Raw genomic sequence first — 14,576 nt, forward strand, 5'->3', positions numbered from 1 at the left:
ATTGTGAAACAGAAGCCAATATTTGGGCCTAGTATTATGAATCATTAATTTACCCACTTCAACAAAGCTTCCCAGAAGTTCTTGTCTTTGGTCTTTATTTTTCCGTTAAAATTCTGAAAGAATTTTATGAGATATTTCTGAAAAGATGAGATGCAGTACAAGTGTGCCTTTAGCAAATTCAACTTTCAAATATTCAAATATATACAACTGATAAATTAGGTGGGCAATTACTCATTTTACAAGAAGGTTATTAGATTTACAAAGTTACTAGGGGATTCATGAAACAGTGATACTATACATTACATTTAAAGTGCCAATTTACAAATAAAATAAATTTACAAATATCTAATGTGTCAGTATAGAAGAACAGGTAAGTAGACAGGCTTTAATTTCAGCCTTCCCAGTTTTTGTTTTTTATATATATATATTTTCTTACTAGAGGCCCGGTGCACATTTGTGCACTTTGGGGGAGGCCTGTGCTCTTTCACAATCTAGTATCTCTCACTCCTTACCTCCTGCCTGCTCCTTCTTCTTAGCACTGTCCCAGAAGCAGGAGAGGCTCCTGCCACCACCACTGTGCTCGCCAGCCAGCTGTGAGCCCGGCTCCCGCTGTGGGAGCACACTGACCAACAGGGGGAGCTCCTGTGTTGAGTGTTTACCCCCTGGTGGTCAGTGCACATCACATTCCACTGTTCAGTCAATTTGCATATTAGGCTTTTATTATGTAGGATTGATTTCAGAGAGGAAGGGAGAGAGAGAGAGAGAGAGAAAGAGAGAAACATCAATGATAGAGAATTATTGATCGGCTGCCTGTTGCATGCCCCCCACTGGGGATCGAATTCACAACCTGGGTGTGTGCCCTGACCAAGAATTGGGAACCATTACCTTCTGGTTCATAGGTCGATGCTCAACCACTGACCCATGCCCACCCAGTTTTCCCAGTTTTAAACTAGATTTTTTTATTTACTGTGTAACTGAGCCCAAACTTTAAGCTTCAGTTTCCTCACTTACAGAATGGGTATAATAATTTTTCTATCTTCAGCATTTGTGTGAGGATTTAAAGGAATAATAAAGGTATCATTTAGCCTAGAGGCTGGAACCTAGTAAGCTCTAATTAAAATTTGGATTTAGTTTTGTGTGTGTGTGTTTTTTTTTTTTTAATTAGATGCATCTGTAACCAGTATGGTCTCTATAAAAACAGGTATTCATGTTTTATCACTCAAGAATGTTTATACAAAGCAATTAAAGTTTATACAAAGCAAATAGGAGCTAACCATATAGAGCACTGAATACCCAGCCTGGACATCCGGAATGTCATTCAGCTGTCTGGTCTAATTAGCATATTATGCTTCTATTATTATAGATGCATAACAGAAACTCTCCTCCCTTTGGAAATTGTAATATCAGAATATGATGTTTGGAGCTGCAGCAGCCATTTTGTTACTAAGAGGAGACATTGCTGACATTATGGTACTGTAAAAGAGTGAAAACTGCCCTGACCAGTTTGGCTAAGTGGATAGAGAGTCGGCCTGATGACTGAATGGCCCCAGGTTTGATTCTGGTCAAGGGCATGTACCTTGGTTGTGGGCACATCCCCAGTAGGGAGTGTGCAGAAGGCAGGTGAATCAATGTTTCTCTCTCATCAATGTTTCTGATTTTTTATTCCTCTCCCTCTCCCTTCCTCTCTGTAAAAAAATCAATAAAATATATTTAAACAAAAGAGTGAAGCCTATCAAGAAACTTGATAACTCTGTTGAGCTACTGAATTAAAACTAGAAATGCCTTGTTTCTTATCAATTAGTTTAAATAATCAATATCATTTTTTATGCCACTTTCAGTAGAACTCTATGTTATCATAAAAGCCAACTAAATGATATACTACATCTAGCTAGTAGATTTAATTGGCTCTATGACAAAATGATTTGGTGACTTTATTCTTGAGGTATCTTAAGCCACATACAGAGAATCCTAATGAATAATGTCTTCTCCTCCAATTGATCTGTATACACTTTCCTGCTACATAACTGATGTGCTTAATTAATCATTAGCTAAACATGTAATTATATTATCTTCATAAATTAAAGTATTTATTTTTATTTATAAATTTCTGTTATATACTATTAAAAGTATTACAGATTTCAAAATAAAAAATATTTTAAATTTGATATAATACTTCAATACTATAATTATATTTCCCTTTTTCATTTTACAATTTATGTTTATGTTGACATTTATTTCATGACATGGGTGTAAAATGTACAAACTGAGGCTCTACCACATTTGAAAAAAGTTTTCATTACATGGACCTCACAAGGACATGCCCAAAATTCTTACTACCAGAGTAATTCCCTTTGTCTCTCTTCTCAAGCAAATAAGTTAATGTTTTATTTCTCACTTTGCAATAGTAATTTGCACTGGGTGGCAATCTATTTATGTAGATGGTCATATTTATTTGGGTCATATCTAGAATCTGAGGACTATTTTCCCCTCAATGTGTGAATATCTGATACCCAAATAATGGTCCTTCAATAGAAGGACATTTGTTAAATATTATTTAACAGATTTAAGTTTTAAAAATTTACTTTAGAGATATTATTTGGCCTTTATTATCAAACTAGAAGCCCAGTACACAACATTCATGCACTTGGGTGTAGTCCTTCAGCCCAGCATGCATCCTCTCACAGTCCATGACCTCCTCAGGGGGTGTCTGCCGAAGGATCCTTAGCACTGTCGCAGAGGTGGGAGAGGCCACCCTTCGCTGTGCTCCTCAGCTGTGAGCCTAGCTTCTGGTTAAGTGGCGCTCCCCCTGTGGGAGCACACTGATTACCAGGGGGCAGCTCCTGCGTTAAGTGTCTGCCCCCTGGTGGTCAGTTTGCGTCATAGTGACCGGTCATCCTGCCATTCGGTTGATTTGCATATTAGCCTTTTATTATATAGGATGGGAATCTCTCACATTTAAGACATTAGATTTAAAGTATCCTTAGAACTTTGAACCATATTGAACTATAAACTCCATAAGAGATTTTCCCCTCTTTTTCTTAATATTGTATCCTAACATCTTGGCATAATAGCACATACCAAACAGGAGGAAATTCTAGAACAAACCAACCCCAAATAAAAATAAATGTTAAAGCTATACAGTACATCCTTTTTAAAAAAATCTTTTTCATAAAGAAACTGTATTTTTGCTTTACTTTCCCTTTATATTCTCCATTTGAGAATATTTTTTGGAAAGAAAAAACAAAGTTATAACATAAACATCCATTTTTGTCTATAATTTTCTCCTTCTCTTCCTTGGCAAAACCATGCTGAGGAGAGTAGTGAATGAATCTATACAGAAAATATACACAAGAAGTGGGTAAAATTAAGAACATACAATTTCAGACCTGTATTAAAGTTGATTTTCAGAGGGCAAAATTTTTAGCTATTTTTTTGTTCTTCTAAAAGAGTTCATTCCAAAATATATTAGATTGGTCTTGGCTAATATTTTCAGTATTTTATGTTAGGTCTTCTTATTATCTCTATAAATATTTCTTGTCTTTGTTAACTCATCTTTCCTAATAGGTTTGGTTAACCTGAAAATTTTCTCAACCTTTAGCAATACTAATGAATACAAGTTAGTAAATTTAAAATCATGTGGGTTGATTGCATTGAGTTTAAATAAAATTCTCAGTTTATTTGCTATTGACCAACCTTCATAATTTCAAGTTCATTTTTCTGAGGTTTGTTGTTTAGAATCTGATTTACAGATTCTCCATGTCTTTGGCATTATTTATTTCTTCTTCCTGCAACCTGTTTTTTGGCCATTTCACTACTCAGGGACCCTTCCCTTCATCAGAGTAATGGGTAGGGTGAAAAATATGATATTTTAATATAGTCAATTTTACTACCTGCTTAAAATCTCTGGTATGCAGAGAGAAATGTAACATTTATAAAAATGGGAACTAAAAAAATAATTACTTGTTCATAATCTAGTAACTATTACATGAAAACCTGAGTTTTCTGTATGCTACATTTAATAAGTAAAGATTTGTCATGCTTAAAGCATCATTTATTATAATAATTCTAATCATTTTCACACCAAACTCATGAACTAAATGCCTACAGAAATGTTGTCAATTAAAAAAGACAACATCCAAAGAATAACTAAAATGAAGCACAAGGTAGATTTAAAAATGGAAAATATAAAAATTAACTGTTTTTGCCTTATAGATTTAAACCTCCTTATTTACATAGTGATTTAAGAATCACAGATAGGAAAATATCTTTAACATAAATATCTGGATGATTTTTTTAAGTGAAGATTTAACTATAATGGTTACTTCATAATCAATGATGTAACAGTCAATGGTGTGAGAGAACAAAGAGCATTGCATAGTTACATACGGACTTCATAGCGTCAGTTTGTTTTTTATAAGGGGGGCTACCTTACATAAACATTTTTAGTTTTCACAAATTAAAATTTAAAATATCACCAGCTGAATAACAGAATATTTTAGCAATTAAAATACTGGCAAGTATACTGTTTTCAATAGATCAACTTTAGAGAACTAAACTCTCCATCATAACCAGAGGGTTAGATAATAAGTTTATACCTGCAGTATTTCATTCAATAAATAATCTATATTTTAATAACTAGTCTTGATGGGAACATTTCAATTTTACAAAAAGATAAAATGTTACAGTGAACATTTAAAATTTTTTATAGCATAGTATAAATGAAATATAGGCATAATACATAATTATTTTTGAAGTTCAAGGAAAGGACCTTAAACAGATAAATTATAGAGTCACAGATATCAGAAATACTATTTTTAGTCATTTTCACACATTCTTTTTCTTTAGAATTTTAAACGATTAGTGAAATGAACATTTACAAAGTGAATAACACAATAATTCAGAAATTTTTACTCTCTCAAGAAATAATATATTCAATTGTGTGAAAAGGTGATCTAGGATACTATTGTTTTAATTTCTGTATGCTACATTTAATAAGTAAAGATTACTCACTTTCCATGATTATTCAATATATTTTTCATATATTACTTGGAAAAATAATATATTTTTAGGTACAACAATCGATTCCTCCCACTTTCTTTTTTGAATAAAAGACATACTTACTGTCTTTATAAACAACTAGTATATTCACAGAGGCTAGTAAAATCTATGTCATATCATAATATACATTTTTATTCTTGCAAGGCTTTGGGCCTAAATATTCTCTAAGCAGATAATGCTCAATAAGGACAAAGATGGAAAAGACTTATCCTGCATTTAGATATATTAAAAGCAGTTGTATATATGTTCTTTAAAAATTAGCCTTTAATGCTTTCAATAATAAAAATTTATTTTAAAAAATTAGCCTTTAAGAAAATGATATACATAAATTCAATTGAAGTGTCATATCAAAGTAAACCACACAATAATGTAGGCATTATTATATGTCAAACTACTAGAAAATTCCCAGGAGAAATTTAAAATAGTTATTTAAGAAATCCCCAGGTTCAAAATGAAATGCAACATTTACAATGTTTGTGAAATAAAACTCAAACATTTTCTTAAATTGAAAAGACATTAATATGTATGATATTTTATTATTTGGAAAAAGCAAGCTGTTACTGAGGCAAGAGAGAGTAAACTGGCAGCTTTATTATTGAAGACTTCTGACCTAGAGATAATCATCTCAGATAATACACAACTGTAAACTGCATGCCTGTCTCTGATGCTCCTTGCTCTCATCCATAGTTCACAGTTCACACAAAACATTTAAATCATACAACTGAATAATTTCTTCTGACCAAATTGAACTTTTTTTTTAAGGAAATAAAGGGATAAGATAATAGATCAAATCTTGCCCCACCTCTTTTTTCCTTTTTTCTTTAGTGAAACTGACAAATTGGTGAGGAGCACTACAGCGCCACCAACACAGATCAATGCAAAACAAAAAAGATCTCCCACCGTGTGCAAAAAGAAAAAAAAATTAGAAAAAGGCCCCCAAATTACAAAATGTCTCCCAAGTGTACCTTTTTGGAGAAAAACAAGATAGATCTGCAAAGATTATCTAATGAAGAGCTTCGAACAATATCATGGAACACAAGTTTAGATCTGATCAACAAATAAAAGACCCATTATTTAGTAACAGCCATAACTTAATATAAACCCGGTTATGTCCATCTCCACCTTCGTTATACCAAGGGCAGCTTTTCTGTAGTTTGTTTCCAAGTAATCCATGAAGAAAACACAATAGGCCTTAAAGAATACAACAAACAAACTACATCCATCAGTTTGCCCGCTGATAATTTAATCCTGGACAAATTAGGTAATATGTAATTTTTATAAAGTGGATATGCAAATATTTGTCATTACCAACATTGCTAGTGCAAAACAAATCCATCTAGAAATGGCTTAGTTCCTCGTAGTTCACAGTAATTAAAGGATAATTTGCATTATAAATATTTCACTTTAATAATGAAAAAATATTTTTTTCTTTAGGTAAGAAAAAGACAAGATTAAGTAGAATGTGCAGATCAAAGCTAAAAAAAATACAAAGATTGGTTTTGTTAGAAGAAATACAATAAAAATCATTTTTACCTTGTGTTTCTTTCAAAGATTTAAAGATATAAATATTTTAAATTACAAACTTACCTTTATTGCAGGCAAAGGAGAAGCCAGTTCTTGAAAAACAATTGTAACAATATAGGCTGAATACTTGTGTCCCTAGAAACAACAGCCTCCAGGCAGCATATGGAGCTTGAAACATCTTTAAGATTTTGGGTAAATAAAAAGTAATACTTTCTTCCATGATCGGCGGCAGAATGGGGTGGCTTCCTCCAGGATCTGTGAGCATTTGTGGGAAAAATCGTAGAAATATCCACGGAAGATTAAAAGCAGAGGAGGCAGCGCAGCCAGAAGACTGGGGTTAACAACTTTGTGATGGCAAACAGGCGTGCTCTGATTGGCTGGGAGGGCAGTGTCCCTACAGTCTGCACTATCCCCCGTGCCCCCGCCTCCTGCAGCTCGGAAAGAAATGCAGTATGTGTGCCATTTTACACTGGGCTTTTAAAAGCACAGCCATGCAAATTACAAAAGTCTAAGCTTGCTGTTAAGTGACACTGCAAAACAATAGCATTCACGACTGCTTATTAGCTCAGGAAAATGCCTTTTTAACGTCTTAAGGAACACTCTTGTTTCTTGTATGTGGTTTTGTGGGGAGAGGGTTTGCGGAATATAATGTTTTTCATAAGCAAATTGCTTTTCACTTCACAAAAGTCGGTATTATTCAAATATAACCCTCTGAAAACTATTTCCATCAAAATGTTTTTTTATTTGAGGTACCTTGTAAATTCATGGCTCCTTTAGCTCGCCGAACTTGAATTCCTTGAAAAAAAAAAAACACACACACACACACACACACAATTTATTATCCATAATAACTACTATTTCTGCAAAGAATAAAATAAAATAATGATTTAAATATTTAAAATCAGTGGACATACTTTTTTTTTCTGTTTAAAAATTCAGTTTCAAAAACCTTTAGTGGCTGACAGAATTCTATCACTCTGCCTTACAAACAAAATGGCTGTAGTACTGACTTTTTTTGTGTGTTTTTTTTTATTCTCCCACCATGCCTCCTCCCGTCTTCCAGGAAGTGGTAAAAATCCAAAATAAATACAGTAGTCAAAGTACATTGTCCAGTCTGAACTCTGGTGAAACGTTTGGTAAGGGGCTCTTACAATGTGCTGCTCTTTATTTTTATTTTTTTTAATTGTTCTGAAAAGAACATCAATCACTAGAGATTTACTTGACTGTAATTTGAACTTCCTGCTTTACATATTTATAAGGGCTTTCACCTATCTTGGCAGGCTTTCAAATTAAGTGGGCTGGAAATTTGATGTTCTGCTTCTAGTTGTGAGTTGAGTCAAGTACTTGGTTGCAACTGGGCTTTAAAATAAAAATAAAACAAAAAAACTTTTAAAAATAATATTGTATGAATGCTATGCTATTAGTAAAAATGTAAAGTCACAAAAGTGAGCAAATATAAAAATGTTTCAAATGTTTTAACTGAACATAATCAGTATAAAATTCTTTGCCAGCTAAATTTCTAATGACCCTAGGATAGAACAGGGTTTAAAGGAAATGGATGAAGAAAGGGGTGGGGAATTGCCTGCATTCCTTAGGAGACTTTATTCCAGATACACACACACACACACACACACACACACACACACACACACACTTTCTATTTCTATCCTTTCCTGACATTCAATAGCTAACATACTTAGAGAACTACAGCTGGGATGACTATATAATTTATTGTCTAAACCAGGACAGTTTTTGAGAGTGAAAGGGGCGTATTACTAACTACCGTGTTTCCCCGAAAATAAGACATCCACTGAAAATAAGACCTAGCGCAACTTTGGGAGAAAAAAAATTAATATAAGACACTGTCTTATTTTCGGGGAAACAGGTTAGTTCCACTGGAATAAATAGAGACTGCTCATGGTAAACCAGGAGGCAGAGATCACTATATATTCAGAGAGACTTTGAATTTTTGCTAGGCAGGTCACCTACAGACATGGGTCCTTGGCCAATGTAACTAGAACCTGAGCTAGATCCCTTCTCTGCATGATACCTACTGCCCTAGCTTTATCATCAACTGAAGTAGATAATGAAAGACTCAGATTAAGATGTACTTAATGAATAACCGTAGTGAGGAAAATACCTATATTTTCATCTTATGTTGTGATCTCACTGATAGTGGCCTTAAGAGTACATTTCAATGATATTTGATTGAAACCAGGAAAACATTTTTAAGAAGTCATCTAATGAAGAGAGTAGACTAAAATTCTTCAGAAATTTTCAAATGGTGTTATTTCAAATGGGATAAATTTGCCAGGTGCCATTTTTATTATATATTTTTGTTTCTCCATCTTGCTCTTTTCTCCTCCATCCCTTCCCCCACCCCTGTATATCCATATACATCTAAATATGTATCTATACATACATATTATACAAATATAATTTATGTATATATACACACATATATATACATATATTATCTACCTTATTATCTATAGACTAGAGGCTTGCTGCACGAAATTCATGCAGGAGGGGGGGTGTCCCTCAGCCCAGCCTGCACCCTCTCCAATCTGGGACCCCTTGAGGGATGTCCTACTGCCAGTTTACAGGGATTGGGCCTAAACCAGCAGTCAGACATCTCTCTCACTATCTGAGACTGCTGGCTCCTAACGGCTCACTTGCCTGCCTGCCTGATTCCCCCTAACCACTCTGCTAGCCTGCTTGCCTTCAATTGCCTCCGCCACTGGCCTGCTCACCTTCAAATGTCCCCGCAGCCTAATCACCCCCAACTACCCTCCCTGCTGGCCTGCTCACCCACACGTTCCCCCCCCACTGACAGGGTGAGGGGATGAGGGCTGTTTTCAGGCTGGCCACACCCCATTCAGGGTGGGGGTCCTTACTGGGGTGCCTGGCCAGCCTGGGTGAGGGGCTGATGGCTGTTTTCAGGCTGGCCATGCCCCCCCCCCCGCCCCCCCCCCCTCGGTGATTCAGGCTCCCAACTCCTCCTGTTTTTCTTCTCTTTCTTTTCTTTTTTTTTTTTTTTTTCAGTGCCTCCTTTCCATCCAGAGTTTGTTTGTTTATTTATTTATTTATTTATTTATTTATTTTTACATGAGAGATAAGCACCATTCATGGGGTCCCTTCCTCCTAGCCAAGTGCAATTCTTAATACAACCAATAGGAGTAACCTTCAAAGTATTTTCCCTGTTAAAATCAGTAACTACTTTATTCCTGTCTTGTGGCAGGCTGAGAAGAGAAACTTATGAAATGCAAGAAATCTGATCATCTAAATCTAATAATTTTATGCTAGTAATATGATGTAGCACCTCATAACTGAATACAATAATATTTTGCAATAGAATATAATCACACTAAATGAGATTAAAACAGGCTATAAGTAGCCTCAGCTTTGTCATCAAATACTATAACTCATTTAAAAGTGTTCAGTTGTCAAAGAATAAACTCAAAATAGATAAAAGACTTAAATATAAGTTGGGAAACCATAAAAATCCTACAAGGAACCATAGGAAACAAAATCTCTCATGGTAATATGTTTATGGATACATCTCCTAGGGCAAAGGAAACTAAGAGAAATAAACAAGTGGAACTACATCAAAATAAAAAGCTTCTGCACAGTGAAAGAAACCAACAAAATGAAAAGGGGGGCCACTGTATAGAAGAATATATTTGGTAATGATTCATCTGATAAAGGGTTAATTTTCAAAATATATAAGGAACTTAACAAAAGGCCTGCCCTCTCTCACAGTCCAGGAGCCCTCAGGGGTGGAGGCAACCCAGCCATAAGGGAAAGGCAACACCCCATCACACCTCTGCTGCTTTCACTGCCAGCAGCGCAAGCCTCCGCAGGCCCTGACTACCTGAGCTTGGGGGGGGGGGGAGGGGAGGGACACCTAGGCAGCTGCCATCCAAGTCTTGCCTGCACCTCGGGCCAGCCCTGGATGGCTGGGGGGACTGAGATGACTGGGGACTTCAGAGAATGGGCAGGCCCAGCCTTGCCATGTGCTTGCTGCCCCAGCTGAGCTGAGGGGACTGGGCACTGCTATCTTGTGGCTATGGGCACCGTCATCTTTGAGGGCGGGCAGTCAATTAGCATATTCTCTCCTTATTCTCTCACTGTAGGCGCCTCCATCTTTGCCACAGCGGGAGGGTCATTTAGCATATTCCTTCTTTGTTAGATAGGATAATATTACATATGTCCCCTTTTCCCGCCATTGATCCTCTCCAGCCCATTCCTATTCCCCACCCAAGGTCCTGTGTTCAATTTTCTGTGTCCATGGTTTATGCAAGATTTTTGGTTGATTAAATCCCACCCATTCATCCTTCCCTGCCTTCCTTCTGATATTCCCCACTCTGTTACATGCTTCAGTCTCTCTGGATCCACTCCGTTCATCTATTTATTTTGTTCATTAAATTCCACTCATGAGTGAGATCATGTGATACTTGTCTTACTCTGACTGGCTTACTTTGCTTAGCATAATACCCTAAAGGTCCCTCCAGGCTATCCCAAAGGGTAAGTCATCCTTCTTTGTTACTGCTACATAGTATTCCATGGTATAAATGTGCCACAGCTTTTTTATCCTTTTATCTACTGATGGGCACTTGAGCTGTTTCCAGATTTTAGCTATTGTAAATAACAATGCCATGAACATAGGCATGCATACATTTTTCTGATTGGTGTTTCAGGTCTCCTAGGATATATTCCTAGAAGTGGAATCACTGGGTGAAATAGGAGTTCTATATTTAATTTTTTGAGGAAATTCCATACTATTTTTCATAGTGCTTATATCAGTCTGCATTCCCACCAGTAGTATACTAGGGTTTCCTTTTCTCCACATCTTGCAAGGGATTGCCATTTGTTGATTTGTTGATTGTAGCTATTCTGACAGGTGTGAGGTGATACCTTATTGTGATTTTATTTTTTTATTTAAAAAAAAAATCTTTATTGTTCATATTATTACAAATGTTCCTCATTTTTCCCCCTCCATTGCTCCCCTCCACCAGGTTCCCACCCCACCCTCTGCCCTTTCCCCACAACCCATTGTCCTCATCCATAGGTATACAGTTTATGTTCAGTCTCTTCCCGCACCCCCACTCCCCTTTCCCCAAGAATCATCAATTCACTCCCCTTTCATAACTCTGATTCTATTATATTCACCAGTTAATATTGTTCATCAGATTTTTTTAATTCCCTTGGCTTTTAAATTCACTTGTTGAAAGTTATGTATTTGTTCATAATTTTTAACTTTATTTTCTTCCTCTTCCTAAAGAACTCCCTTCAGCAATTCATATAATTCTGGTTTGGTGGTGATGAACTCCTTTAGCATTTTTTTATTTGTGAAGCTCTTTATCTGGCCTTCGATTCTGAGTGATAGCTTTGCTGGGTAGAGTATTTTTGGCTGTAGGTTCTTGCTATTCATCACCTTGAATATTTCTTGCCATTCCTGTCTGGCCTGCATGGTTTCTGTTGAGAAATCAGCTGACAATCGTTTGGGTGCTCCTTTACCTGCTTTTCTCTTGCTGCTTTTAATATTCTCTCTTTGTCTTTTGCTCCTGGCATTTTAATGATGATGTGTCTTGGTGTGGTCCTCTTTGGATTCCTTTTGTTTGGGGTTCTGTGCGCTTCCTGAACTTGTATGTCTATTTGTTTCACCAGGTGGGGGAAGTTTTCTGTCACTATTTCTTCCAGTACATTTTCAGTATCTTGCTCTCTCTCTTCTTCTGGCATCCCCATAATTCTGATGTTGGTTCGCTTGAAGTTGTCCCAGAGGTTTCTTACATTATCTTCAACTTTCTGGATTCTCTTGTCTTTTTGCTTCTGTGGAGGTGTGTCCTCTGGCTCTTTATGTTCCAAATCTTTGACTTGATTCTTTATTTTGTGAACTTGTGAACTTCTTGTGAACTTCCATTGATTCTTGTGAACTTCCATTCTGTTTTTAGGACCCTGTATAATATGTATTTTTTTATTTCAGACAATGTATTCTTTATTTCTAGTTGATCCCTTTTTATATCCTCATAGGTCTCATTTATTTTATCGGCCTTTTCTAGGAAATTCTTGAAAAACCTTTTAAGTGTGGTTTTGAACTCTATCCAGTCGCTTTTTGCCCTCCATTTCTTTTGATTGTGATCTGTTTCCTTGTCTTGGCATTTTTGCTGCTTCCCTGAGCTGGTAGGGTGGCTTTGTGTTCTAAGGTGTCCTATATGGTTCAGTGGGTCAGCCTCCCAGTTACCTGAGGTGGACACTCTTGGTGCACCCCTTTGTGGACTGTGTGTACAGCCTTCTTGTAGTTAAGTCTTGATTGTTGTTGGTATCACTGGGAGGAACTGAGCTCCAGGCCAATTGGCTGTGAGGATCAGCTGTGTCTATGCTGGGAGACAGTTTTATTCGATTAGACTTGGAAAATTGCAAAAGCTCTGTGCTCAGCTTAGATGGGGCAGAGTTTCAGGATGGAGCCTTGGCTTCCCTCAGACCCACCCTATGAGGTTCCTGAGTCTCAGTGTTCCTCAGTGTCCTTCTGTACTCACTGCAAGCACCTCTGAGAGAAAGGTGCCTTCGAGTTTTGCCCACTACCAGACAGCCTAGTCTCTCCCACAATGACTCCGGAACTGGGGTTCAGTGCAGTTGGAAGGGGGGTTGGAAGTGGGGTTCAGAACAGTCCGGAGCTTTTGTCTCCTTCCTGCTAGGGCAATCCAGTGTCACAGTCAACAGTCCATCTGTGCAAAATATGTGTGCCTCTGGGATTGCCTTTCCCCACTCCCTTAAGTTTCTGCCTTACAGCCCAGATTCCCTCCGTATGAGCCTGAGTCCCCAGGGTCTGGCCTAGAACTGGGGTTCAGTGCCCTTGGAACTGGGATTCAGCACAGTCTGGAGCTTTTGTCTCCTTCCCGCTAGGGCAATCTAACAGCAGAGTCAACAGTCCGTCCTCTGTGCACAAGGTGCGAGCCTACGGAACTGCCTTTCGCTGCTCCACCTTACAGCCTAGATTCCCTCTGCATGAGCCTGGGTCCCCAAGGTCTTGCCCAGAACTGGGGTTCAGTGCCCTCGGAACTGGGGTCCAGCACAGTCTGTAGCTTTTATCTCCTTCCCGCTAGTTAAGTTAATTCTTAGGTATCTTAATTTTTTTTTTCTGGGATGGTAAAAAGGATTGCTTTTTTAGTTTCTCTTTCTGTAAGTTCACTATTGGTGTATAGAAATGCCATAGATTTCTTGGTGTTAATTTTGTATCCTGCTATATTGCCAAGATCACTTATTAAATCTAATAATTTTTTATGGAGTTTTTAGGGTTTTATATGTAGTATCATGCCATCTGCAAATACGGCTAGTTTTACTTCTTCTTTTCCAATTTGGATACCTTTTATTTCTACTTCTTGTCTGATTTCAATGGCTAGTAATTCCAGTACTATGTCAAACAGGAGTGGTGAGAGTAGGAATCCCTGTCTTGTTTCTGTTCTTAGGGGAAATGTTTTTTTGTTTGTTTGTTTGTTTTTGCTCATTGAGTATGATGTTGGCTGTGGGATTGTCATATATGGCTTTTATTATGTTGAGATATTATCCTTCTATTCCCACTTTCCTGAGAGTTTTTATCAAGAAACGGTGTTGGATTTTGTCAAATGCTTTTCTGAATCAATTGATATGACTATGTGATTTTAATCTCTCAATTTGTTCATGTGATGTATTATGTTTATTGATTTGCAGATATAGTACCATCTTTGCATCTCCAGGATAAATCCTACTTGGTCATGTGTATAATCTTTCTGATGTACTACTGGATTCGATTTGCTAGAATCTTGTTGAGGATTTTGGCATCTATGTTCATGATGGATATTAGCTTGTAATTCTCTTTCATTGTGTTGTCTTTATCTGGTTTATTATTAGGGTGATGCCAGCTTCATAGAATGAGCTTGGAAGTGTTTCTTCCTCTTAAATTTTCTGAAATAGTCTGAGGAGGATAGGTTTTAGTTCTTCCTTGAATGTTTGGT

General features: G+C 36.9%; 2 protein-coding genes across 2 annotated transcripts in view; one reads left to right on the forward strand and one right to left on the reverse strand.

Moving 5' to 3' along the window:
* Positions 1-6,778, reverse strand: part of EPC1 (enhancer of polycomb homolog 1) — a 105,119-nt gene extending 98,341 nt beyond the window's left edge. Inside the window, exon 1 of the mRNA XM_084875859.1 lies at positions 6,646-6,778. The gene's annotated coding sequence lies outside the window, so the exon portion shown is untranslated. The remainder of the gene's footprint in view (positions 1-6,645) is intronic.
* Positions 1-14,576, forward strand: part of LOC311618793 (uncharacterized protein) — a 78,130-nt gene that overhangs the window by 22,237 nt on the left and 41,317 nt on the right. The gene's annotated exons all lie outside the window — the stretch shown is intronic.

This window comes from Pipistrellus hanaki (assembly GCF_964339955.1).
Source record: "Pipistrellus hanaki genome assembly, chromosome: 1".
NCBI classification, from domain to species: Eukaryota; Metazoa; Chordata; class Mammalia; order Chiroptera; family Vespertilionidae; genus Pipistrellus; species Pipistrellus hanaki.